The sequence below is a fragment of the Salmo trutta genome, chromosome 17 (assembly GCF_901001165.1).
Source record: "Salmo trutta chromosome 17, fSalTru1.1, whole genome shotgun sequence".
Classification (NCBI taxonomy): domain Eukaryota; kingdom Metazoa; phylum Chordata; class Actinopteri; order Salmoniformes; family Salmonidae; genus Salmo; species Salmo trutta.
This window is the reverse complement of record NC_042973.1, coordinates 57,654,887-57,681,342: the sequence shown is the minus strand read 5'-3', so window position 1 is coordinate 57,681,342 and position 26,456 is coordinate 57,654,887. Positions and strand designations below refer to the sequence as shown.

Genomic DNA, 26,456 nt, shown 5'->3' with positions numbered 1-26,456 from the left:
AAAAACAACTAATTGATTAGGTATGTTTTGGAATAGCATTGTGTGACTGTGATATGAGAGTTGTGTGACTGTGATATGAGAGTTGTGACTGTGATATGAGAGTTGTGTGAATGTGGAAATGAGTCTTAATCTGTCGTCTGGATAGTAACATATAGAAATATGCTTAATCAGATGATTGAAATGTGGATAATAAGCGGGATGATATTTTAGAAAGCAGCAGAAGGTCTATAGTTCCTGGGAGGCTTGATTTTGCCGTGGTCTCTGGGAGGTTAGAGAACCGTTGAGGATCCCATGGTCATTGTCCGGGAAACAAAAGTTAATTTTTTTGTTCCGCTGGGAGTATGTTTGGAGAGCTGCTTCGTAGCTGTGGAGAGTCCTTGAAAAAGCAAATGGAATGGTTGTCGTGAGTACCTGAGAATTTCTTACGTTTTATATGGATTCTATGAATATATGAAAATATGATGAATTGTATGTGTGTATAATGATTACTAGAGATTTGATGAAGTAATACTGGGAATATAATTAGATACAATTTAAACAACCCATATGTAGACGAACGTAGGTTTTGAGTTGGTATCTTTAATTGATCATTTGATAAAGATGAGGTTTAAGCATTATTAAACAGTCTACAAAGTCTGGGCAGTTGGATGAAACTATAAAACGCTTATTGGACTTTCTCCATCCGGGTACTACATTTGAAATAAAACTGCCCTTAAGGTCTGGGGGGTCTTCCCAGTATGAGAGGAGTTGCTAGATTTATTGACTAAACTTTTTTCCATAAAGTTAGAGTGAGCCAAGGTAACTATGTAAATGTCTCTCGGACAAGGTGACTTTTATCAATATACACTCTAAAAAGTAAAGGTTCCTGTAGGGGTTCTTCAAATTGAAACTGTGGGGGAACCCTTAAAAGTTCTCCGAAGAACCCCTTATCATGGTTCCTCAAAGAACCTTTTGGGGTTCATTTTTTAAACTCCCTGTCCACGCTCCCTCCGTTATAAAAACATATTTTAATAATAACAATATTGACAATATTGATTTAAATAATTCATTGTTTATTTAGTGGCACCACAAATGTGAATTAATATTTACAAAACAATTTACCAAACAAAACACATTACCAAAATTGCAACATTTCTGCAGACATGTCAGACCATAATAAATAATACATTTACTTTGTATAGTGATTTTAATGACATATAAAAAAATATATAAATAATGATGTACAATAAAAACAACATTAAAAATGAATCATAGGTAAACTAACAACATTGTAGACTTGATGCTAAATACAGATTTTTCAGCTTTAGTGTGTATATCGTATCCACTTAGTTATGTTAGGAAGTTTTCCATCTTTATGACCGGCCCTGGTAACTTCACCCCAACTTCTCTGATCCCCAGAACACAGTAACTTAACAACATAAGTGTTTTTCTGACATTTTGGGGAAATTATACAGAAAATAAAAATCCAGTCGTAGCAGAGCCTCAAGTCCCATGGGGACGTCCTCGAGGGCCTGGATGTTCTCCCCATCAAAGGCCAGCGGGATTTCACTCTCATGGTGAAATGGATTTCCACCGATGTGCAGTAAAGGAGTGAAGAGCGGTGAAATCTGTGTCAACAAAAGTAAGAAAAGATTAATACACATACAATTAACAAAGAACATAACAAATGTTCAGCTGTAGTTTTATATAAGCATGCACACCTATGTTTATGAAGAAACAGATGATTGGTGCATAGGCATACCTTGTCACGGACATAAAGTCCACTCGGGTCCTCATTGAAGAGGTTGGGCAAGAGCAGAATCGCTGCTGTGGTCTCCAGTCCTAGTAAAGTAAAGCAATGATCTTACTACACTTGCTAATTTCATTACAAAATACATTAGAGAAAGGGAAGGAATAAGAGCAGATCCCTCTTCTGTATTGTCCTTCAGGGACTGTCAAAATAGCAGGATGATGTCCTCACCCCTGCCTCGCCTCTCTACCTCTAATAGTCCTTGAATTATATTTTTGTCTTTATCCATTCCATGGACCTGATTCATTTCTGAAAAGATCATTTGCACACATTTCAGTTTGTATTGCTAAAATACAGTATGAGGTGAGACGGTGAACTGATGTTGAACTAAATATGTTCCATCTATGTTTATTTACATTAGTGCAAATTGTCCACTGATATTGGTGTAATTTCTCACCCCTTTTGGCTGTCTGAAAGTTAATTTCCCCTCAGACACACACATTTGTTCTTTGTTATTATGAAGGTCATTTGTGTCAAATGTACTTTTCCCCCCATCTCTTTACATTGCTGATGCATATTTGGTTGCCTGGCTGCATCCAGACGATGTCAAAGGCCCATCCTGGTAGATCTGAACCTAATGCAGCTTGGAGTGATCGGATGACAGAAGTCACATTTAGGTGCCAGGTGTAACTGAGGCCATAGATGCTCCATATCCATTACTTTGAGTGTTTTACATAATATGACTAAATGTGTTTCTGTGTTACAGGGGCAGTCAAGAAATGGAACAGCAAGGCCACAGAACATGACATAAGCAGAGCTGTTTGATAATTTTGTTTGTTTTTTAATAGTTGAATCCTTTGAAGTATTGTTGATTTAAAAAAAAGGGATAATAAATGTACATATCATACATTTTGACAGTGGAAGATATACTGAATTTATACTGTTTTTCATACTAAGATGGACCAAGATACGTGTTGCTTTTGTACATATGTTAATTGGTCAGTCATTGGGTTCATTTGTTTTACAATATGTTCAAATCACAGGAAAAAACAAATATTTAGTACACAACAAACAGAATAATAACAACTGAAAGACTAATGAGCATTCTGATGAAATGCCATTGATTAAAATACTAAGAATTGGATGCAATATCCAACCCAAAATATAAGCATGTTTTAGTCCATAGTTTGTTGCTAAGATCCCCAGCAAATATCCCTAAAATAGAAGAGGGGAACAAACAAAGAGTCACTGACAACAACCACAACTAAACAGGTGGGGTTTTAGGAGGGGTTCTGAAAGACACTATGGGGGTGTCCACTGGAAGTTGACTAGTAACAACAACTGGGACCTAAAAGACACCCACCATGAGACCCACTAAATCTGCCCAAGAAGAGGAAAACAAAAGAAAAACCCACACCAAGCTTAAAGACAGGAAGCAAACCAAAAAGGTGGAGCAACTAAAGGTGTTGACTCTCCACATGTATCAAGACAACCGGAGCACTGGGCCAGACACTCTTAAATAGAACCTGGACCAGCTCAGGTGAAACACCTTCCCACTAACGAGATGGACAAGCCAGCACAGGTGTAACACATACTGACTAACGAGGTGACACCAATCAGTGCGTCCTACGTGCTAACGAGCTAGACGTGCTAACGAGCTAGACGTGCTAACGAGCTAGACGTGCTAACGGGCTAGACGTGCTAACGGGCTAGACGTGCTGACGGGCTAGACGTGCTAACGAGCTAGACGGGCTAACGAGCTAGACGGGCTAACGAGCTAGACGTGCTAACGAGCTAACGAGCTAGACGTGCTAACGAGCTAGACGTGCTAACGAGCTAGACGTGCTAACGAGCTAACGAGCTAGACGTGCTAACGAGCTAGACGTGCTAACGAGCTAACGAGCTAGACGTGCTAACGAGCTAACGAGCTAGACGTGCTAACGACCAACTTCAAAACATAAATGGGGAAACCAAAGCCTGTAACACCTTCCCACTTAAGACAACAAATATATCCTATATTTTTGTTGGACAAGTTTGCTCACCACCAACAGAAAACAACTTGCTGTCAACAATTAAAAACAAGAAAAAACACGTATTTCTAAATAATAATATACAATTATATCATTTTTCTCCTTTTTCTTACTATAGAATCCTAAAACTCACTAGCTTCTAGAACTCTCGTCCCCTTGGAACGAGCCCAAACAAAAATCAAATCAAATTGTATTAGTGATGTCTGATTTCAAGAGCAAACTCCTGCAATATCTCGATAGGCATGTTGTTGGATCGGAAAACACATATTTTTGACTGCCCACATCTGAGACAATCAGAAACCAAGTTGTCATTGGCAATAATTAACTTAATGGTGAGGCATGAAATAATAAAACATGTATCTTTTGTCAGGCTGGATGTTTGAAATATGAGGTGATTTGAGTCATGCTTCTTCAGTAGTGGAATAAAGACAATTAGCATTTGAATGTTGTAAAGAAATACTGGAGTGATGTAGGATTGTTAATAAAATTGATTATAGACAAATTGATTATTGGCCGTCGGGCATAGTATTCTTTTCAATGACATTTTGCTAGGTGGGATAGCCCCAATGTCAAAACACAGTTTTGAGACGGTTTGTGATGTATTGAAAACCTAAACATAAAATGTGCAATATACACAAACATCTGCCACAATAATCATATTACTTGTATTTTTTTAAACAAGCACTTTATAAACTGCACAAGCACCAGAAACGCTGTTGTTTTGACAAGTAGCAATAAATCACTGATATCGATTAGGGGGGAAATCAGGTTGTACGTGCTGTTGAAACTAACACATCTAAAACAAACACATGGAAATGGGAGATATCTGTTACCTCACTGATTAGAGGACAACCTGCAGAAGACAGTCAGCTACATCTTGGAGTGATGCATTTAAATTTAGGGGTCGCTAAACAAAGGAACGCAACACTTATTTGTCATCACTCATCGATATCATGTTGTAATCAATTGTGCAAGAGGAGGGAGATGAGGTTGCACGTCCTGATAAAACTAACAGCTCAAAAACCACACGGAATCTGGGAATAATGTGTACATCCCTGGTTAGAGGACAATTTGTAGAAAACAGCTAGCTACATTTTGAAGTGTTGCATTTTGATTCCAGTGGGTCACCAATGTGGTAAGTGTAAAAACTTTTTTTGTTAGTCACTTTTTGTTAAATCTCATAAATAGTTCTCTCTCAATTCAGAGCCTGGATCTTTCCTCTGAGGCTAATAATCCTTCTATAATGTTTAAACATTCTACATTGTGACATTATTTCATTGATATCATGAAACAACTCCTTCATGTATTTTCTGATGTTTAATCAGAGATCTTTTATCAGAGTATTTCTTCCCCCATTGATCACAGCCATGAGGTTTCTATCCTGTGTGTATTCTCCGGTGTATAGTGAGATAGCTAGATGTAGAAAAACTCTTCCCACATTGATCACAGCTATAAGATTTATCTCCTGTGTGTGTTCTCTGGTGTGTCTTCAGACAGCCAGATGTACCAAAACTCTTTCCACATTGATCACAGCCATAAGGTTTCTCTCCCGTGTGTGTCCGCTGGTGTACTATCAGGCTGTTTAGCTGACAAAAACTCTTGCCACATTGATGACAGCTATATGGTTTCGCTCCTGTATGTGTTCGCTGGTGTATAGTGAGAACGCTAGATGTAGAAAAACTCTTCCCACATTGAGTACAGCTATATGGTTTCTCTCCTGTATGTGTCCTCTGGTGTATAGTGAGAACGCTAGATGTAGAAAAACTCTTCCCACATTGAGTACAGCTATATGGTTTCTCTCCTGTGTGTGTTCTCTGGTGTAATATCAGGCTGTCTGGCTGAGTAAAACTCTTCCCACATTGATCACAGCTATAAGGTTTCTCTCCTGTGTGTGTTCTGTGGTGAATAGTTAGATAGCTAGATGTAGTAAAACTATTACCACATTGATTACAGTTATATGGTTTCTCTCCTGTGTGTGTTCTCTGGTGTATAGTTATATAGCTTGATGTAGTAAAACTTTTCCCACATTGATTACAGCTATAAGGTTTCTCTCCAGTGTGTATTCTCTGGTGTGATTTCAGAGTTTGTTGCCTAGTAAAACTCTTCCCACATTGATCACAGACAAAAGGTTTCTCTCCTGTGTGAATTCTCAGGTGTATTTTAAGTTCTGATGATGATTTGCAACTTTTCCCACAGTGAGAGCAGTGGTGAGATTTCTTCCCTGTGGGTCTCTGCTGCTGTTTCTTGAGGTGTTCTGAACTGGAGAGACTCTTCTCATGATGTTGTTGAAGCTCCCCAGAGGATGCAAGATAGTCACGTCTCTCTCCTGTGTGAACAACAAAGTCACAGAGATGGTTAAAGGCCCACAACAGCAGAAATCCACAGTAAAAGGCGATGCCAAGAGCGAAGTTGTACAACAACTGACGTCTGTTAAATTTGACAATTGGCTTAATACAGTGAGCAACAATAATCATATTTGGTCTTGTTTTCACATTAGTAGTATCGATGATTGTAGGCTAGAAATAAGATATTAAGTTGTTGAAATCCTAAGCAGTGTGCCAGATGACTTTTGGTCTCCAATGTAGGACCCTTTCTGTGTTTGCTAAAATTGCGCTTTGCCATCAGCCTGACAATGAGTGTTTGTCCACTAAGTGTTTAACATAACTTCACCTAACAATAACATAGACCTACTGTAGGATCCATAACTTCACCTAACAACAATATAGACCTACTGTAGGATCCATAACTTCACCTAACAACAACATAGACCTACTGTAGGACCCATAACTTCACCTAACAACAACATAGACCTACTGTAGGACCCATAACTTCACCTAACAACAACATAGACCTGCTGTAGGACCCATAACTTCACCTAACAACAACATAGACCTACTGTAGGACCCATAACTTCACCTAACAATAACATAGACCTACTGTAGGACCCATAACTTCACCTAACAACAACACAGACCTACTGTAGGACCCATAACTTCACCTAACAATAACATAGACCTACTGTAGGACCCATAACTTCACCTAACAATAACATAGACCTACTGTAGGACCCATAACTTCACCTAACAATAACATAGACCTACTGTAGGACCCATAACTTCACCTAACAACAACATAGACCTAGGACTATAAATCATTTAATATTTCAGGTGAAATGGAAACTAAAATGTCTTTATCATGACATTTCATAACCTGATCACCAGATAATTTTGTGAATAATCCCACTAGGCTACTCTGTAATGTGATGTCATTCTAAATGTCCTGAATAAAGGAAAATAGCTCTGTGTGTTGTACAATAGCCTATCCACCAAGGAACAGTTCTGTACACATTATGAGCTAAGTATCTCCGTTTCCAAACAGACTAATGAGACCCTTCAGTAAATCAAGCAGACAATAACACATTATAAACATCAATTTGTTAGGGATGTTGGATCCAACGTGGAGCACGGCATAACTGTCTACCAGAGTAATGAATGAAGAAGCACTTTGGTTGTTGTTGCATATTGTGATGTTTGTCATGTGACTGTCATTCAGAAAATGATTTCCTGGATCAGCTGATGATAGTTGAACATGTGACTGTAACTAAACAGCTACAGTATTAAGTATTATGTGTAATTATTGAATAACCGCGTTAATGACAGTATCCATTTGGGTGTTGTCAATAAAGTTAAGGTAACTCTCTGTTAAAAAAATTGGATTTAGCAAACTCTGAATAGATTTAGGATTTCTGTGCCCATGAAAACGGTTTCCCAGCATAACATAAGGAGACACTAAATGTTACATAGTTTGAGTGCATTTTTTTAACTTAGAAATTGCACTGTTGGTTAGAGCCTGTAAGTCAGCATTTCACTGACCTGTTGTATTTGGCGCACGTGACAAATACATTTTGATTTGATAGAAGTAGGACTAGTCTACCTGGTTACACATATAGAAGTAGGACTAATCTACCTGTCCTGCTCGCAAATGTAGGCCTATAAATGTGCCCATTTGGGGATGTCTGATAGTATTTCTGATTGTCTTAATGCACCACCACTAATGAGTTGTGGAGCTTCTCAAAGTAATTTTTTTCTTCACCTCAAACAGCAAGTAAACAAAGTCTAATCAAAATCAATTGCGAATGACAATAGTTCCTTAAAGTATTTTCGGAAAATATTGCCAGCTCTCACCCTTTGGATAACCACTTAGCATAAAAGGGAAAAATGTAATGCTCTGATCCTGTGGAAATGTCATAAAATACCTCATTACTTCTTATCCTTTGCACAAATAGCCTACAGCTGTGTCTGTCCAGAACTCACTGGAGCAGGAAACTGAAGGCCCAGAATATTTTATACAATGTTGCAAGCTACTATCTGGAGTTTTGGGCAGACCCAGTTGATAGTTGATACAATGTTTCAAGTTCATTGCAGACAGGCCATGTGCAGCCAATGTGATTTATAAGATATTTATTTTATCAGGATATTTTCTACCTGCAGGCTGCAATGTTAAATGTTTTTAGCTTTATGTATGTTATTTAATAAAAACCTAGCAATGGCAATAAAAATGTTTATTTATAATTTTCATTTAAATAGAATGTAGATTAACCACAGAGAATGATGTTGAGATACAAAGAATATTATAAATTAAATGAAACTGTTCCAGTAAAATGTGAATATGAAAATCATTACTGGCACCAGATCAGTAGAAATGGTCAGATAAATTGGCACCAAATGGAAAAGGTTGCTGACTGCTGGTGTAGTCTATTACCAGAAACTATAGGAGCATAACGACTGTAGTCTATTACCAGAAACTATAGGAGCATAACGACTGTAGTCTATTACCAGAAACTATAGGCCCATAACGACTGCTGGTGTAGCCTATTACCAGAAACTATAGGCCCATAACGACTGCTGGTGTAGCCTATTACCAGAAACTATAGGAGCATAACAACTGCTGGTGTAGTCTATTACCAGAAACTATAGGAGCATAACGACTGTAGTCTATTACCAGAAACTATAGGAGCATAACGACTGCTGGTGTAGTCTATTACCAGAAACTATAGGCCCATAACGACTGCTGGTGTAGCCTATTACCAGAAACTATAGGCCCATAACGACTGCTGGTGTAGCCTATTACCAGAAACTATAGGAGCATAACGACTGCTGGTGTAGTCTATTACCAGAAACTATAGGAGCATAAGGACTGCTGGTGTAGTCTATTACCAGAAACTATAGGAGCATAACGACTGCTGGTGTAGCCTATTACCAGAAACTATAGGAGCATAACGACTGCTGGTGTAGCCTATTACCAGAAACTATAGGAGCATAACGACTCCTGGTGTAGTCTATTACCAGAAACTATAGGAGCATAACGACTGCTGGTGTAGCCTATTACCAGAAACTATAGAAGCATAACGACTGCTGGTGTAGCCTATTACCAGAAACTATAGGAGCATAACGACTGCTGGTGTAGTCTATTACCAGAAACTATAGGAGCATAACGACTGCTGGTGTAGCCTATTACCAGAAACCATAGGAGCATAACGACTGCTGGTGTAGCCTATTACCAGAAACTATAGGAGCATAACGACTGCTGGTGTAGCCTATTACCAGAAACTATAGGAGCATAACGACTGCTGGTGTAGCCTATTACCAGAAACTATAGGAGCATAACGACTGCTGGTGTAGCCTATTACCAGAAACTAAAGGAGCATAACGACTGCTGGTGTAGCCTATTACCAGAAACTATAGGAGCATAACGACTGCTGGTGTAGCCTATTACCAGAAACTATAGGAGCATAACGACTGCTGGTGTAGACTATTACCAGAAACTATAGGAGCATAACGACTGCTGGTGTAGCCTATTACCAGAAACTATAGGAGCATAACGACTGCTGGTGTAGCCTATTACCAGAAACTATAGGAGCATAACGACTGCTGGTGTAGCCTATTACCAGAAACTATAGGAGCATAACGACTGCTGGTGTAGCCTATTACCAGAAACTATAGGAGCATAACGACTGCTGGTGTAGCCTATTACCAGAAACTATAGCTTAACGACTGCTGGTGTAGCCTATTACCAGAAACTATAGGAGCATAACATCAGAATTTACGAAGGCCAGCAGCAGCGGGAGGAGTAGGCTAAGGAAGAGGTTTTTCTGATGGTTAGGCTATCTTGTTTCAGAGGGGTGTCATCAATAGCCCATATTGACAAAGTGAAAACAGGAAAAAAAACAGAAATCCCTTATTTATTTAAGTATTCAGACCTTGCTATGAGACTCGAATTTGCTTTCAGGTGCATCTTGTTTCCATTAATCATCCTTGAGATGTATCTACAAGTTGTTCGAAGTCCACCTATGGTAAATTAAATTGATTGGATATGATTTGGAAGGCACACACACACCTGTCTATATATGGTCCCACAGTTGACAGTGCGTGTCAGAGCAAAAACCAAGCCATGAGGTCAAAGGAACTGTCCGTAGAGCTCCAAGACAGGATTGTGTCGAGGCACAGATCTGGGGAAAGTCTGTAGCATTGAAGGTCCCCATGAACACAGTGACCTCCATCATTTTTAAATGGAATACTCTTCCTAGAGCTGGTTACCAGGCCAAACTGAGCGATTGGGGGAAAAGGGCCTTGGTCAGGGAGGTGACCAAAAACCTGATGGTCACTCTGACAGAGCTTCAAAGTTCATCTGTGGAGATGGGAGAACCTTCCAGAAGGACAAACATCTCTGCAGCACTCCACCAATCAGGCCTTTATGGTAGTGGCCAGAAGGAAGCCACTCCTCAGTAAAAGGCACATGACAGCCTGCTTGGAGTTTGCCAAGAGGAACCCAAAGGGCACTGACCATGAGAAACAAGATTCTCTGGCTTGATGAAACCAAGATTGAACTCTTTGGCCTGAATGCCAAGCATCACGTCTGGAGGAAACCTGGCACCATCCCTACGGTGAAGCATGGTGGTTGCAGCATCATGCTGTGGGGATGTTTTTAAGCAGCAGGGACTGGGAGACTAGTCAGGATCCAGGGAAATATTAACAGAGCAAAGTGCAGAGAGATCCTTGATGAAAGAACTGCTCCAGAGTGCTCAGGACCTCAGACTGGGGCGAAGGTTCACCGTCCAACAGGACAACGACCTTAAGCACACAGCCAAGACAACACAGGAGTGGCTTCAGTAGAAGTCTCTGAATGTCCTTCAGTGGCCCAGCCAGAGCCCGGACTTGAGCCCTATCTAACATCTCTGGAGAGACCTGAAAATGCTGTGCAGTGATGTTCCCCATCCAACCTGACAGAGCTTGAGAGGATCTGCAGAGAAGGATGGGAGAAACTCCCCAAATGCAGGTGTGCCAAATATACTAGCTAAATGAAAGGGGGATAAAAAATATTTTAATCCATTTTAGAATAAGGCTTTAACGTAACAAAATGTGGAAAAAGTCAATGGGTCTGAATACTTTCCGAATGCACTGTATACAGCAACACCTCCCCCATAAGCATTCCTGTCTTTTCTGTAGATGTTATATCCCTGTATTGCTACTGCTGTATCAAAGGAATTATCTAAGTGATTTTCAGAGATGAACATTACAGTGCATTCCAAATACAATAGGCAGGCAAGTAAACAAAAACTTTTTCAAATAAAAAACTATTCCAGAAAATGTCAGGGCGTATATAACTCCCATCCAAGAGACTGTCGACCAATCGCGTTCACATTGTCATGCTGTGACACGCAGTTCCTAAGCTCATTCTCACAAAAATCCCTTTTTAAAGTCATGGTATGAGTCGAGAAACATGCCTATTTTCCTTGAAAGTACGGAAAGTCACGATTGCAAAGCTATACAATATTACAGAGAACAAGTTCATTATCTCACATCTCTGAAAATATTTGTAATGTTGTGCTTCTTGTTCACGGAGGGTAATTCATGCCAATGTTCTTTTCTTTAAGCTGTTAATACGAATCGAAAGGAGTTTCCAATATCCTCATTTCTTAAAGTAATTCTGGTGATGGCTAGTGATAGTGATACACAAGCTAGGTCTATTTGAAACATTGCCATCCCATGGCAGCATTTACCAGCCACCAGGTTCAGAAGCTTTAAAACCACATAAAAAATATTTTAAACCCAATTCTATTTTTGCCCAAAGTTAAGATATAAATTATTCAAACTGAACATAATTCATGCTGGTTATTATTTTAGGCTATTTTAGTTTTGGAGTCAAAGATAGTTTTGGAATAGTTTTCAAACAGGTTTGTTATTTTATTTCAGTTTACTAAATAGTTTTCCCCTAATTACATTTTCTATAATAAGCATGGAGGTTTTCCCCCTATCAACCAGTCATAGGTACTGGTGACAAAGCACCTCGTAACCTAGCTGGGAATGGACAGACTGAAACCACTCCCCTATCAACCAGTCATAGGTACTGGTGACAAAGCACCTCGTAACCTAGCTGGGAATGGGACAGACTGAAACCACTCCCCTATCAACCAGTCATAGGTACTGGTGACAAAGCACCTCGTAACCTAGCTGGGAATGGACAGACGGAAACCACTCCCCTATCAACCAGTCGTGGGGTACTGGTGACAAAGCACCTCGTAACCTAGCTGGGAATGGGACAGACTGAAACCACTCCCCTATCAACCAGTCATAGGTACTGGTGACAAAGCACCTCGTAACCTAGCTGGGAATGGGACAGACTGAAACCACTCCCCTATCAACCAGTCATAGGTACTGGTGACAAAGCACCTCGTAACCTAGCTGGGAATGGACAGACTGAAACCACTCCCCTATCAACCAGTCATAGGTACTGGTGACAAAGCACCTCGTAACCTAGCTGGGAATGGGACAGACTGAAACCACTCCCCTATCAACCAGTCATAGGTACTGGTGACAAAGCACCTCGTAACCTAGCTGGGAATGGGACAGACTGAAACCACTCCCCTATCAACCAGTCATAGGTACTGGTGACAAAGCACCTCGTAACCTAGCTGGGAATGGGACAGACTGAAACCACTCACCTATCAACCAGTCATAGGTACTGGTGACAAAGCACCTCGTAACCTAGCTGGGAATGGACAGACTGAAACCACTCCCCTATCAACCAGTCATAGGTACTGGTGACAAAGCACCTCGTAACCTAGCTGGGAATGGGACAGACTGAAACCACTCCCCTATCAACGAGTCATAGGTACTGGTGACAAAGCACCTCGTAACCTAGCTGGGAATGGACAGACTGAAACCACTCCCCTATCAACCAGTCATAGGTACTGGTGACAAAGCACCTCGTAACCTAGCTGGGAATGGACAGACTGAAACCACTCCCCTATCAACCAGTCATAGGTACTGGTGACAAAGCACCTCGTAACCTAGCTGGGAATGGACAGACTGAAACCACTCCCCTATCAACCAGTCATAGGTACTGGTGACAAAGCACCTCGTAACCTAGCTGGGAATGGACAGACTGAAACCACTCCCCTATCAACCAGTCATAGGTACTGGTGACAAAGCACCTCGTAACCTAGCTGGGAATGGACAGACTGAAACCACTCCCCTATCAACCAGTCATAGGTACTGGTGACAAAGCACCTCGTAACCTAGCTGGGAATGGGACAGACTGAAACCACTCCCCTATCAACCAGTCATAGGTACTGGTGACAAAGCACCTCGTAACCTAGCTGGGAATGGGACAGACTGAAACCACTCCCCTATCAACCAGTCATAGGTACTGGTGACAAAGCACCTCGTAACCTAGCTGGGAATGGGACAGACGGAACCCTTCTGTGGTAACAGACAGGGGAGATTTGTAATCAAATCTAATTCCCAGGAATGGGGTTCATATGAACCACAGAGACTGTGTGTGGGATAATAACATGGCCGTGTCCAACCCTGCTTGTTCCCTCCACTCCGCTACCAACCACCAATCTCCAACAGGGCCCTTAACCTGTATCACTAGACACCTCATAGTGAGCTACAGGTAGGAATCAGCAATGAATCCCAATAATGAGACACCTCTGGGGAGGGGTGTCAGCAACATTTAAAAAATATATATAGTGTTTTATGATAAACCGTTTTTACAAATCTGTCAAGACACCAACTTAGACTTTACCGATTTTTATGTTATTTTTAAGTATTGTGTGAAATGATTTGACGTTATATGAAAGTACCGCAATTTATGTTTCTAGAAACGTATCGCAATTGAGAATCGATTCACATTTAGATGGAATATTTTACTATTTTAGCTGCCAGAGCCAGTCTACCTCTGAAAATAACATACAGTCCTTGGACCTTGAGGAGTAACGGGGGCAGCAATCAGCAGTAGAAACAATAACAAAGCGTACTCCCTGCCCGTTTCGGTAAAAAGCTGAGGGATGGGGCTGGAGAAATGTAACCATCCATGATATCAACATTATAGTTTTAACCATGTTTTGAGGATATACAATGTTTGTTTATATTTACTGACAAACATTGGAGTAAATAAAAGCTTCTATTTTGGGTTCTGATGGGGTACGACAGTTGAACTAGGCTCATGAGGCATTTATATGTGATTTCTTCAAGAAACAGATGGGTACACATCATTAATGTATAAGTCCCAAAATGGATGTAACAACTGCTGATTGCCCCTTTAAGAGAACATCTTGGGCTAATCTAATAGGAGATATTGAGGACTACAGTATTTCAGGCATTGTCATTGGATGCATTTGATCAATTGTTAACGTTTTGTTGATGGTCCACTCTTGATGTTCTACACGTTACAGTGTAGCTTCAGCCATTCCTACAGAACAACATTAAAGTGTAGAACCCCTTTACTGCATATTGGTTCAACGACTGCAGAGACGGTACTTACTGGTGTTAAACAGATCTCCAACCTCCTCTTCTTCCTCCAATGTGACAGTCATCTCCCCCTCCTCCTCTTTCACTCCAAAAACTGCCTCCTCCTCTTTCTCATCCTCCTCTTCTTTTACTGTAACATCCTCCTCCTCTTTCACTCTGAACGCGTCTTCCTCTTCTTTCACTGTAACGTCTTTCTCTTCTTCTTTCACTGTAACAGCCTCACCCTTTACTTGTTTTTGTATTGTAACATCCTTCTCTTCCTCCTCCTCTTTCACAAGAGCTTCTTTCTCCGTCCAGCAGACCTCTTCTTTATCAGGAGAGTAGCTTAGTGAACTCATGGTCGGGGATGTTAGCTAGCTAGCATTAGCGACTAGTCTAGTTCTAAGGTAACTTAGCAAACCAGCTAGCTGACAAACAACGTAAACATATAATTAAATGGGCCAACAAGTACATACGACAGAAGTGTGTTTAATACACAGAGACTAATATACACCAAAACAGTGTAAAGAGCGTGAATGTTGTAGCTATGTTTGCTAGAAAGCTACCGAGGTGTCTGACTAGCTGTTGTTGTTGAAGGAGCGTCCCGTCCACTAGATTATACGTCACACTGGCAGCATCGCCTGAACCTAAAAGACGCACATCGCCATCTGCTGACTGGAGGGCAACGCAGTTGAGGAACCAAACGTTTATTTTTCATTTATTTCATAAATGTTTAATATTATATTAAGTCGTTCAAAGAGAAGCATGTGTTGATTGATTCGTTTTTAATGAGTGAGAATTTAAAACAAACTTTACACCCACTACACATTTGCATTGAACCATACTTCTGACATGGATCATTTTGACCCCAGAGGCATATCTTTTATCATAGCCAAAATGTGGTTTATTCAATTCTTCCAATTTTTAATGACTTTGTCAATCACCTGGTTCTTTATAAATCTAAATCATGGTTTAGTGTTTGTATCAAAATGGACTTTACATATTCAAATCCTTTAGTCATTTGGGGCGGCAGAGTAGCCTAGTGGTTAGAGCGTTGGACTAGTGACCGAAAGGTTGCAAGATAGAATCCTCAAGCTGACAAGGTAAAGATCTGTCGTTCTGCCCCTGAACAAGGCAGTTAACCCACTGTTCCTAGGCTGTCATTGAAAAGAAGAATTTGTTCTTAACTGACTTGCCTAGTTAAATAAAAGGTAAAAATAAAAAAATTGACCCCAGCCAAAAGCACCTTTCACATTTTATTGGTCACATACACGTGTTTAGCAGATATTATTGCGGTATTTCTAGCGCCGACAGTAACCTTAACATCTCCTCCATCCCTCCCCCTATACCCCAAACTGACTCCCCATGTCCCACTCCCTCCTAAATCTATTAACATCTCCTCCATCCCTCCCCCCTATACCCCATGTCCCACTCCCTCCTATATCTATTAACATCTCCTCATCCCTCCCCCCTATACCCCAAACCGACTCCCCTTGTCCCACTCCCTCCTAAATCTATTAACATCCCCTCCATCCCTCCCCCGTATACCCCAAACCGACTCCCCATGTCCCACTCCCTCCTAAATCTATTAACATCTCCTCCATCCCTCCCCCCTATACCCCAAACTGACTCCCCATGTCCCACTCCCTCCTAAATCTATTAACATCCCCTCCATCCCTCCCCCCTATACCCCAAACTGACTCCCCTTGTCCCACTCCCTCCTAAATCTATTAACATCCCCTCCATCCCTCCCCCCTATACCCCAAACCGACTCCCCATGTCCCACTCCCTCATAAATCTATTAACATCTCCTCCATCCCTCATTTGAACCTCCTTTAAAAAACAAAAGTCAAAACCCACACCCTATAAATAACTAAAAACCTTCCTCCTCTTAACAAAATCCCTTAAACGCTTCCATTTAAACTAACAAAAGTTATAGTAGACTCCATGAAAACAATTATAAAATCAAAAACAACAATCACTCAACTACTACCCCCCCCCCCCCGAGGAGTCTCACCCAATGCTCCCCTGCTCCATCTCCACCGGCAGGGATGCCGTCTCTCCTCCCGACGTCCCCCCGTCTTCCTCCATCTCACCAACCCAGGATGCAGGAAGGGTGTTTGGCACCTGAGTGCTCTGCATCCTGGGTTGACCACCAAACTCCTCCACTTCCCCAGCCCCGTATCTGGTTGGGTAGAGAGTGGGGGAGCCCGTGTCCCCAAACAGGAACTGCGACCCCCGCTCAGTTGACCAGCTCTGAGCCATGCTTGGTGTATCAAGCTCCACCAGGAGTTGAGGGGCTGGGGAAGCCAGCGAGGACACAGAAGTTTCTCCCGCCCCCATCACTCGCTTGGCCACCCCCCCCCCCCCCCCTCCCCCCTTCCCTCTCGCTGTCCGTCGAGAGCCCCTACCTCTTCCCTCTCTTCTTTGGCGATGGCGGTAACAGGGAGACACCACCCCCCTCCCCCCCATACCCCCTTCCCTCTCGCTGTCCGTCGAGAGCCCCTACCTCTTCCCTCTCTTCTTTGGCGATGGCGGTAACAGGGAGACACCACCCCCCCTCCCCGCAAGCTCCTCCACCATTCCCCCCATCTCTTCCACGAGGGCGCTCGACATTCTGCTGTCCCCCCACTCCCTCTCCCCCTCTCCCCCCTCCTCCACTGGTCCTGCCACCGACTCCTTCTCCACCACCTCTCCCTCCATTGCTGCCCTCTCTGGCTCCTCCACTCCCTTGCTTCCTTCCACCTCTTTTCCCTCCTCTCCTCCTGGTTCTGCTGCTCCCGTGCCTTCTCTGTCCCCCTCTCCTCCTGCTGCCGCTCTTTGCTCTTCCTCCTTCCGTGAGGCCGTCCCCTCTGGGCCTGTGTTCGGTTCTTGGTCTGGGCCTCCACCCCTTCTTCCCCCATCCCCCGCTCCTGCTCCTCCCCCAGCCGCAGACACGTATGATCTCTGACGAGCTGGGCATTCCTGCCCCAGGTGTGCTGACGAGCCACACCCGTGGCATGCCTTGAAATCGTCACAGTCCTTCGCCTTGTACTCCCCAGATCCACAAAATCTGCACTTTCTTGTGCTGCACGAGGCTAGGATGTGGCCGTAGGCCATACAACGCCTGCAAAACGGGGGCTGACGTGCATAAAACAATGTCCCCCTGTCAGCCCCCAGGGAGAACAGAGCTGGAGGATTAAGGTAGCCGCCCAGTCCCTTTGGGTCCTCCCTGAGGAGGGCCTGGAAGTCTCTCCTCCCGTTCCAAAAACCCAGGGAGTCCTTGAGGTGCCTTGCTGAGGAGATGTCATCCATGTATCTCCCCAGAAAGGCTCTCACCTCCTCGTCCTTGACGTACGGGTTATAAATGTTCACAGTTACAATCCTGAAATTGTTTTTGCTGGTTTTTGCCAAGCTGGTTACCTCGTAGTGACACATCGGCCTCGTACCTCCCACTTCCCTCACCTTTTTCAGGATCTCGTCGTGTTTTTCTTCTGTGTGTAAAGCCACATCATAAGTTCCCTCCAACGGGTGACCTTGGAGGCAAAACACATCCTTCCCTGTCAGTTTAAGGATCCACATCAAGATAGTCCTTCCAAAAGTTTCACGTCCGAATGGCTCCATCTCCTTGTCCTTCCATGCAAAGCGAACCGTATTCGCCAGTCCGATCCCAGGGACCGACCTATTTGAAGAATTTTGCGCCATCTCCACTCCTGCCCTCTTCCAAAAAAGGAAAAACTGAAAAGAAAAGCAAAAACGGCTGAGAATCGTTACCCCCCCCAAAAACATTTTTACCGCCCTCCAGCCTTTGACTTTCAGCTAAGAGGTTACGGACCTCAGTACCCAACTTGAACTTAGCCACACAGGAAAAGCCTTATAGCTGTGATCAATGTGACAAGAGATACTCTCATTCATGTGGTCTGATTAAACATCAGAAAATATATGCAGGAGATCCACAGAGTGTAGAATGATCTCCAACACCAGACCTCTATACATCAAATCACATTGTATTGGTCACATACACTTGTTTAGCAGATATTATTGCGGGTGTAGCAAAATGCTTGTGTTTCTAGCTCCAACAGTCCAGTAATATCTAACAAGTAATATCTAACAATACACACAATCTAAAGGAATGGAATTAAGAATATATAAATATTTGGACGAGTGATGTCAGAGCTGCATAGACTAAGATACAGCAGAATAGAATACAGTATATACATATGAGATGAGTAATACATAGACAGATACAGTAGAATAGGATAGAATACAGTATTTACATATGAGATGAGTAATACATAGACTAAGATACAGTGGAATAGGATAGAATACAGTATATACCAGAGGTGGGACCAAGTCATTGTTTTACAAGTCACAAGTAAGTCTCAAGTCTCAGCACTCAAGTCAAGACAAGCTATGGGGCGCAATCGGGTGATGTAGGCTTGTACACAATCGCCCAACCTTAGCACACACACACACACACACACACACACACACACACACACACACACACACACACACTCTCTCTGTGTGTGGTTACAGTTGGCTAACGTATGTCAATGGTTTTAGGAACAGCAGTAACATCAGGCAGGATTTAGGCTACCAACAGCCTAGCCAGTTGTAGCTCAATCTTGGGTGCAATGTTCACGTTCCCGCACTGACTGACTGTGTGGAGGCTCATTGATTTAATGTTACGTTAGCCTACATGCTATACTAGCAAAAAATATATTGTATAGCTGTCGGCTATATTAGCCACGACTTACCGTTCTTTGTGCAGCTTCAAATGTCGAACAACGTTGGAATTTGTTGCGCCTCCGTCTGTAATTTTCTTCCCGGATGTTTTGCAAGTTGCAATCCGTTTTTTGTTGATACAGCGTAGTCTTTATATCCGAAAATAATAATTACATCACGCGTTCCAATGGTAAAACGTTTGATTTAATTACATCACGCGTTCCAATGGTAAAACGTTTGATTTAATTACATCAAGTGTTCCAATGGTAAAACGTCTGATTTAATTACATCACGCGTTCCAATGGTAAAACGTTTGATTTAATTACATCAAGTGTTCCAATGGTAAAACGTCTGATTTAATTACATCACGCGTTCCAATGGTAAAACGTTTGATTTAATTACATCAAGTGTTTCAATGGTAAAACGTCTGATTTAATTACATCAAGCGTTCCAATGGTAAAATGTTACAGTTCATTGTGACACAGTCACTTTGCCTGCTGTTTATTGCCACGTTGGGATGCAACCTTTTTTTAATATCCTTTTTTTTATAGAAATATAATTTTACCCCCGTTTTTTCTCCTCAATTTCAATCTTGTCTCATCTTTGCAACTCCCCAACAGGCTGGGGAGGCGAAGGTCAAGTCATACGTCCTCAGACACACATTATAGCAAATACATTTTGGGTCTAAGTTAAAGGAGCTACAATTATAATTGAATTTTAAAAAATTAAGAAAATCTCGGTAATATCTGCATTAATAGTGGAATGATCATGTTTCACAATATTCCTTCACAAAAAAATATATATTTGGGGTCAATACAAGAGGTTCAGCCAGGACACATATACCAAAGGCTGATCCTAAAGTAACCTACCCAAGACCCTACAAGAAGTTCAGTCAGGACTCATATACCAAAGACTGATCCTAAAGTAACCTACCCAAGGCCCTACAAGAGGTTCAGTCAGGACTCATATACCAAAGACTGATCCTAAAGTAACCTACCCAAGGCCCTACAAGAAGTTCAGCCAGGACTCATATACCAAAGGCTGATCCTAAAGTAACCTACCCAAGGCCCTACAAGAGGTTCAGTCAGGACTCATATACCAAAGGCTGATCCTAAAGTAACCTACCCAAGGCCCTACAAGAGGTTCAGCCAGGACTCATATACCAAAGGCTGATCCTAAAGTAACCTACCCAAGGCCCTACAAGAGGTTCAGCCAGGACTCATTTGTGGATGAGGTTTAGAATGTGTGATGGCTGGAAGAGTGTAGTGAGGATGATCCTGCAAGGGCACAGAGTGTGTTTATTAAATTATTTATGAGTTTTGTTGATAAGCAAGGCCCCATTAAGAAAACAGACTGAGGTCAAACGATGTCCCAGGGATTGATGAGCTGAGAAATGTAACGGTTCAACGTAATGAAACCAAAAAGGTAGCGAACAGATCTGTCTGATGAGCAAAGTTATTGTAAATGAATACATCTAGTGACCAAGCTAGACCAGTTATTGTAAATTAATACATCTAGTGACCAAGCTAGACCAGTTATTGTAAATGAATACATGTAGTGACCAAGCTAGACCAGTTATTGTTAATGAATACATCTGGTGACCAAGGTAAAAAGAAAGGATATTATCATCACTAAATCAAGGCTGATGGACAACATCTATGGACAACTTTGATTCAACACAAGTGGCAGACATGTTTTAATTCCTACCCATTATGACATTCATTACCAAAACCACCTGACATTGCAAATTACTTTAATTACTATTTGACGGGTCAGGTGGACACATTGAGAAATGAGTCCAACTGACGGCTCCCTGAATCATACTGCAGAGTGAAGGAAAAGCAGCCAACAAGTGCTCAGCATATGTGGGAACTCCTTCAAGACTGTTGGAAAAGAATTCCAGGTGAAGCTGGTTAAGAGAATGCCAAGAGTGTACAAAGCTGTCAATAAGGCAAATCGTGGCTATTTGAAGAATCTCAAATATAAAATATATTTTGAAATGTTGAACACTTTTTTGGTTACTACATGATTCCATATGTGTTATTTCATAGTTTTGATGTCTTCACTATTATTCTACTATGTAGAAACTAGTAAAAATAAGGAAAAACCCTTGATTGAGTAGGTGTTCTAAAACTATTGACCAGTAGTGTATGTAATAACGCAAAACATAACTGTTTGTCCTTATAGGGAACCAGATTGTGACTACAACTCAGTTACTAAGTCTTTAACCACACTGTGTTGTTACACTGGTGAGTAAAAACGCATGCTTCCTGCACTGTAACTTTTTGTCTGAAAATTAAAATATACATTTTACTCAACTGCGTTACCCATTCCAGTCAGCAGATGGCGGTGTGCGACTTTAAGGTAATGCTGTTAGTGTGACGTATAATGTAGTGGACGGAACGCTTCTTTCAACAGTAGCAGCAGTTATTCAGCCACCTCGGTAGCTTGCTAGACAAAATAGCCGAACCAATAAAGCTCTTTAGACCCTTTCGTGTATATTAGCAACTGTGTTTTAAACCCACTTATGTCGTCTAGTTAGTCCTCCGATTTAATTTCATATTTACGGTGTTGTTGTTATTGGTCAGCTAGCGGGTTGGTTAACTTAGCATTAGCCTAGCTAGCTAACATCCCCGACCATGAGTTCACTAAGCTACTCTCCTGTTAAAGAAGAGAACATCACAGTAAAACAAGAAGTAGAGGGTGAGGCCATTACTGTGAAAGAAGAAAAAGACGCATTCAGAGTGAAAGAGGAGGAGGATGTTACAGTATAAGGAGAGGAGGATACAGTTTATGGAGTGAAAGTGGAAGAGGGGGAGATGACTGTTACATCGAAGAAGAAGAAGAAGGAGGAGGAAGAAGAGGAGGAAACTGGATATCTGGGCCCGGTTTCAAATATGCAATTGCTACATCCATATTTAGACTTTTTAAATTATTTATTTATAGCCATTGATTCTTGAAGAATATAACACATGCCTCATGAGCTTAGTTCAACTGTTGTACCCCATCAGAAACCCAAATAAGATTTTTTTACTCCAATGTTTAGAAACAATGTAAACCAACACTGTATAGCCTCAACATGGTTAAAACTATAATGTTGATATCATGGATGGTCAGTCCTTGTATCCATAGGTCTGTCTATGAATTTGAAAGTAGTTACATTTCTCCAACCCCATCATCATCTTATAACCAAAACAGTGGTGGAATGACAGATTTTGTTATTGTTTGAACTGCAGATTGCTGGGTTGTGTGGGTTTTTTAAACAGCAACAAAATGGCTGCCCAGAGACTTGGTTTGGTAAACAGCTGAGGGATGGCGGAAGGAGAAGTGTAACCACTCTCACATTCATAGAGAAAGCTATTGTAGCAACCGTAACCAAACACCTAGCGGCCTCTTCAAGAAGTTCAGACATCTTGGCGTAACAGTTATAAGGTGTTGGCTTGACAGTTGCTGGACCCAGGTTTGCGTTCAGCTCAGGGCAACCCCCTGAATTCACTACACTATGAATACAAGGACTGGCCATCCATGATGTCATAATGATAGTTTAACCAGGTTTCTAGGCTATATAGTATATTCTAGAATTCATCAATGATGTCATAATGATAGTTTAACCAGATTTCTAGGCTATATAGTATATTCTAGAATTCATCCATGATGTCATAATGATAGTTTAACCAGGTTTCTAGGATATATAGTATATTCTAGAATTCATCCATGATGTCATAATGATAGTTTAACCAGGTTTCTAGGCTATATAGTATATTCTAGAATTCATCCATGATGTCATAATGATAGTTTAAACCAGGTTTCTAGGCTATATAGTATATTCTAGAATTCATCCATGATGTCATAATGATAGTTTAACCAGGTTTCTAGGCTATATAGTATATTCTAGAATTCATCCATGATGTCATAATGATAGTTTAACCAGGTTTCTAGGCTATATAGTATATTCTAGAATTCATCCATGATGTCATAATGATAGTTTAACCAGGTTTCTGGGCTATATAGTATATTCTAGAATTGCCAGTGTAGATTTCCTGTGGAGGCAAATTATTAGAGCTGTTGATAAGTCATTGTATAATATTCAGCCAATTGTTTTTCATGCCATTACATTAAAGGCAAGACATACCTAGATTCAATTACATTCATGAATTGGTTTGAAACCTTTGTTTTAAACCCGTCTCAAAATTGGTGCCTTGCCGGATTTGTAAAAAATGGTTTGTCATGAAACTCTATTTTTGAAATGTATTTAAATGTAACCTTTATTTAACTAGGCAAGTCAGTTAAGAACAAATTCTTATTTACAATGACTGCCTACCCCGGACAACGCTGGGCCAATTGTGCGCCGCCCTATGGGACTCCCAATCACGGCCGGTTGTGATACAGCCTAGATTTGAACCAGGGTGTCTGTAGTGACGCCTCAAGCACTGAGATGCAGTGTCCGCTGTGCCACTCTGGAGCCCCAAAATCATGTTCTAGTGCTGTCCACTCTGGAGCCCCAACATCATGTTCTAGTGCTGTCCACTCTGGAGCCCCAACATCATGTTCTAGTGCTGTCCACTCTGGAGCCCCAACATCATGTTCTAGTGCTGTCCACTCTGGAGCCCCAACATCATGTTCTAGTGCTGTCCCCAACTAAAATACATCTTGGTCAACCAAGAGTCATCTGTTCTTTCTACCAATCACCCCATGTGTTTTTATAAAATCTGTATGTACTGAACTTGTCTGATGCTTTAAGCACGTTGTTTGATTAAATAAATAAGACACACAAATTACGAGGGAGCCAGTCGTCAAAATAACCTGACTGGAGGGAGCCAGTCGTCAACATAACCTGACTGGAAAGAGCCGACCAGTTCTGAAAGCCTTTTGCCGTACCCTCATCCTACTCCTCGGGTGATGTAGACGTTATCCCAGGCCCTGTGTGTCCCCAGGCGCTCTCATTTGTTGACTTCTGTAACCGTAAAAGCCTTGGTTTCATGCATGTTAACATCAGAAGCCTCCTCCCTAAGTTTGTTTTACTCACTGCTTTAGCACACTCCGCCAACCTTGATGTCCTTGCCGTGTCTGAATCCTCGCTTTGGAAGGTCACCAAAAATTCTGAAATTTCCATCCCCAACTACAACATTTTCCATCAAAATGAGAGGAGTTGCAATCTACTGCAGAGATGGCCTGCAATGTCCTATCATACTTTCCAGGTCTAAGCCCAAACAGTTCGAGCTTTTAATAAAAAAAATGAATCTCTCCAGAAATAAGTCTCTCACTGTTGCCGCCTGTTACAGACCCCCCTCAGCTCCCAGCTGTGCCCTGGACACCATATGTGAATTGATTGGCCCCCATCTATCTTCAGAGTTTGTTCTGTTAGGTGACCTAAACTGGGATATGCTTAACCTCTCTAGGGGGTGTGGGATGCTACCGTCCCACTTGGCCAACATCCAGTGAAATTGCAGAGCACCAAATTCAAAAACAGAAATACTCATTATAAGAATTCATAAAACATACAAGTGTTATACATCGGTTTAAAGATTAACTTCTTGTTAATCAAACCACGGTGTCAGATTTCAAAAAGGCTTTACCGTGAAAGCATACCATGCGATTATCTGAGAACAGCGCCCAGCAGACAAATCATTACAAACAGTTACCAGCCAAGTAGAGGAGTTACACAAGTCAGAAATTGCGATAAAATGAATCACTTACTTTTGATGATCTTCATATCGTTGCAACTCACAAGACTCCCATTTACTCAATAAATGTTAGTTTTTTTCGATAAAGTCTCTCTTTATATCCAAAAACCTCCGTTTTGTTAATGCGTTTCGTTCAGTAATCCACAGTTACAGTCACATGATCAACTATCAGAAGATCCAGGAAATACTTTTCTGAATGCCAGTCAAATTACAAACATCACGACATGCAACAACAACCAAAGTGCTTCTTCATTCATTACTCTGGTAAAGACAGCTATGCTGTGCTCCACGTTGGATCCAACATCCCTAACAAATGGATGTTTATAATGTGTTATTGTCTGCTTGATTTACTGTAGGGTCTCGTTAGTCTGTTTGGACACAGAGATACTTAGCTCATAATGTGTAGAGAACTGTCCCTTGATGGATAGGCTATTGTACAACACACAGAGCTATTTTCCTATATTTGTTGTTAGGTGAAGTTATGGGTCCTACAGTAGGTCTATGTTGTTGTTAGGTGAAGTTATGGGTCCTACAGTAGGTCTATGTTGTTGTTAGGTGAAGTTATGGGTCCTACAGTAGGTCTATGTTGTTGTTAGGTGAAGTAATGGGTCCTACAGTAGGTCTATGTTATTGTTAGGTGAAGTTATGGGCCCTACAGTAGGTCTATGTTATTGTTAGGTGAAGTTATGGGTCCTACAGTAGGTCTATGTTATTGTTAGGTGAAGTTATGGGCCAATTTGGCAAACTGTACAAACCCTCATTGTCAAGCTGATGGAAAAGCCAAAGAGCATTTTACTGGTTGAAGTGTTTTTAAGTACAAAGTGGTTTATTTGCGATGATGACACAAACATTATATTAAGCAGGACATTCAAACGAGCCTTACAATTATAATCCAAAGTAGTGTGAAATGAACTCATCATCAACCTGGAAATGGAGGTTTCTCCCCTGAGTTTTCCCCCGTTCACATTCAGAATACATTGTGAAAAACTCAAATCTTTGCTCACCATTTTTGCTCCAGGCAGATATAGTACATCCATAACTATCGGTTTCCTCATTAGCAGGGAGGAGTGTCTACAACTAAATTGCATGTGCATCGCCCTCGTGCCGCAATTTTAGCAAACACAGAAAGGGGCCTATATTGGAGACCAAAAGTTGTCTGGCACACTGCTTAGAGTTTCAACAACATGAATAACTTATTTCTAGCCAACAATCATCGATGTTACTACTAATGTGAAAACAAGACAAAATATGACTATTCTTGCTCCTTTTAAGACAAATGTCAAATAATTTTAACATTCATTACAGACGTCAATTGTTGTACAACATCATGGCTACGCTGTTGGCATCACCTTTTACAGTGGATTTCCGCTGTTGTGGGCCTTTAACCATCTGTCTGACTTTGTTGTTCACACAGGAGAGATACTTCACTATCTTGGATCCTCTGGGGAGCCTCAACAACCTCATGATGCTGACAAGGCAAAGAAGAGTCTCTCCAGATCAGAACACCTCAAGA

The 26,456-nt window shown here is 41.5% G+C and overlaps 1 pseudogene; it reads right to left on the bottom strand.

The window, feature by feature from the left end:
• The window catches only part of LOC115152484 (zinc finger protein 850-like), an 89,298-nt pseudogene extending 74,672 nt beyond the window's left edge, over nt 1–14,626 (bottom strand).
• Between the last annotated feature and the right edge of the window lie 11,830 nt (nt 14,627–26,456).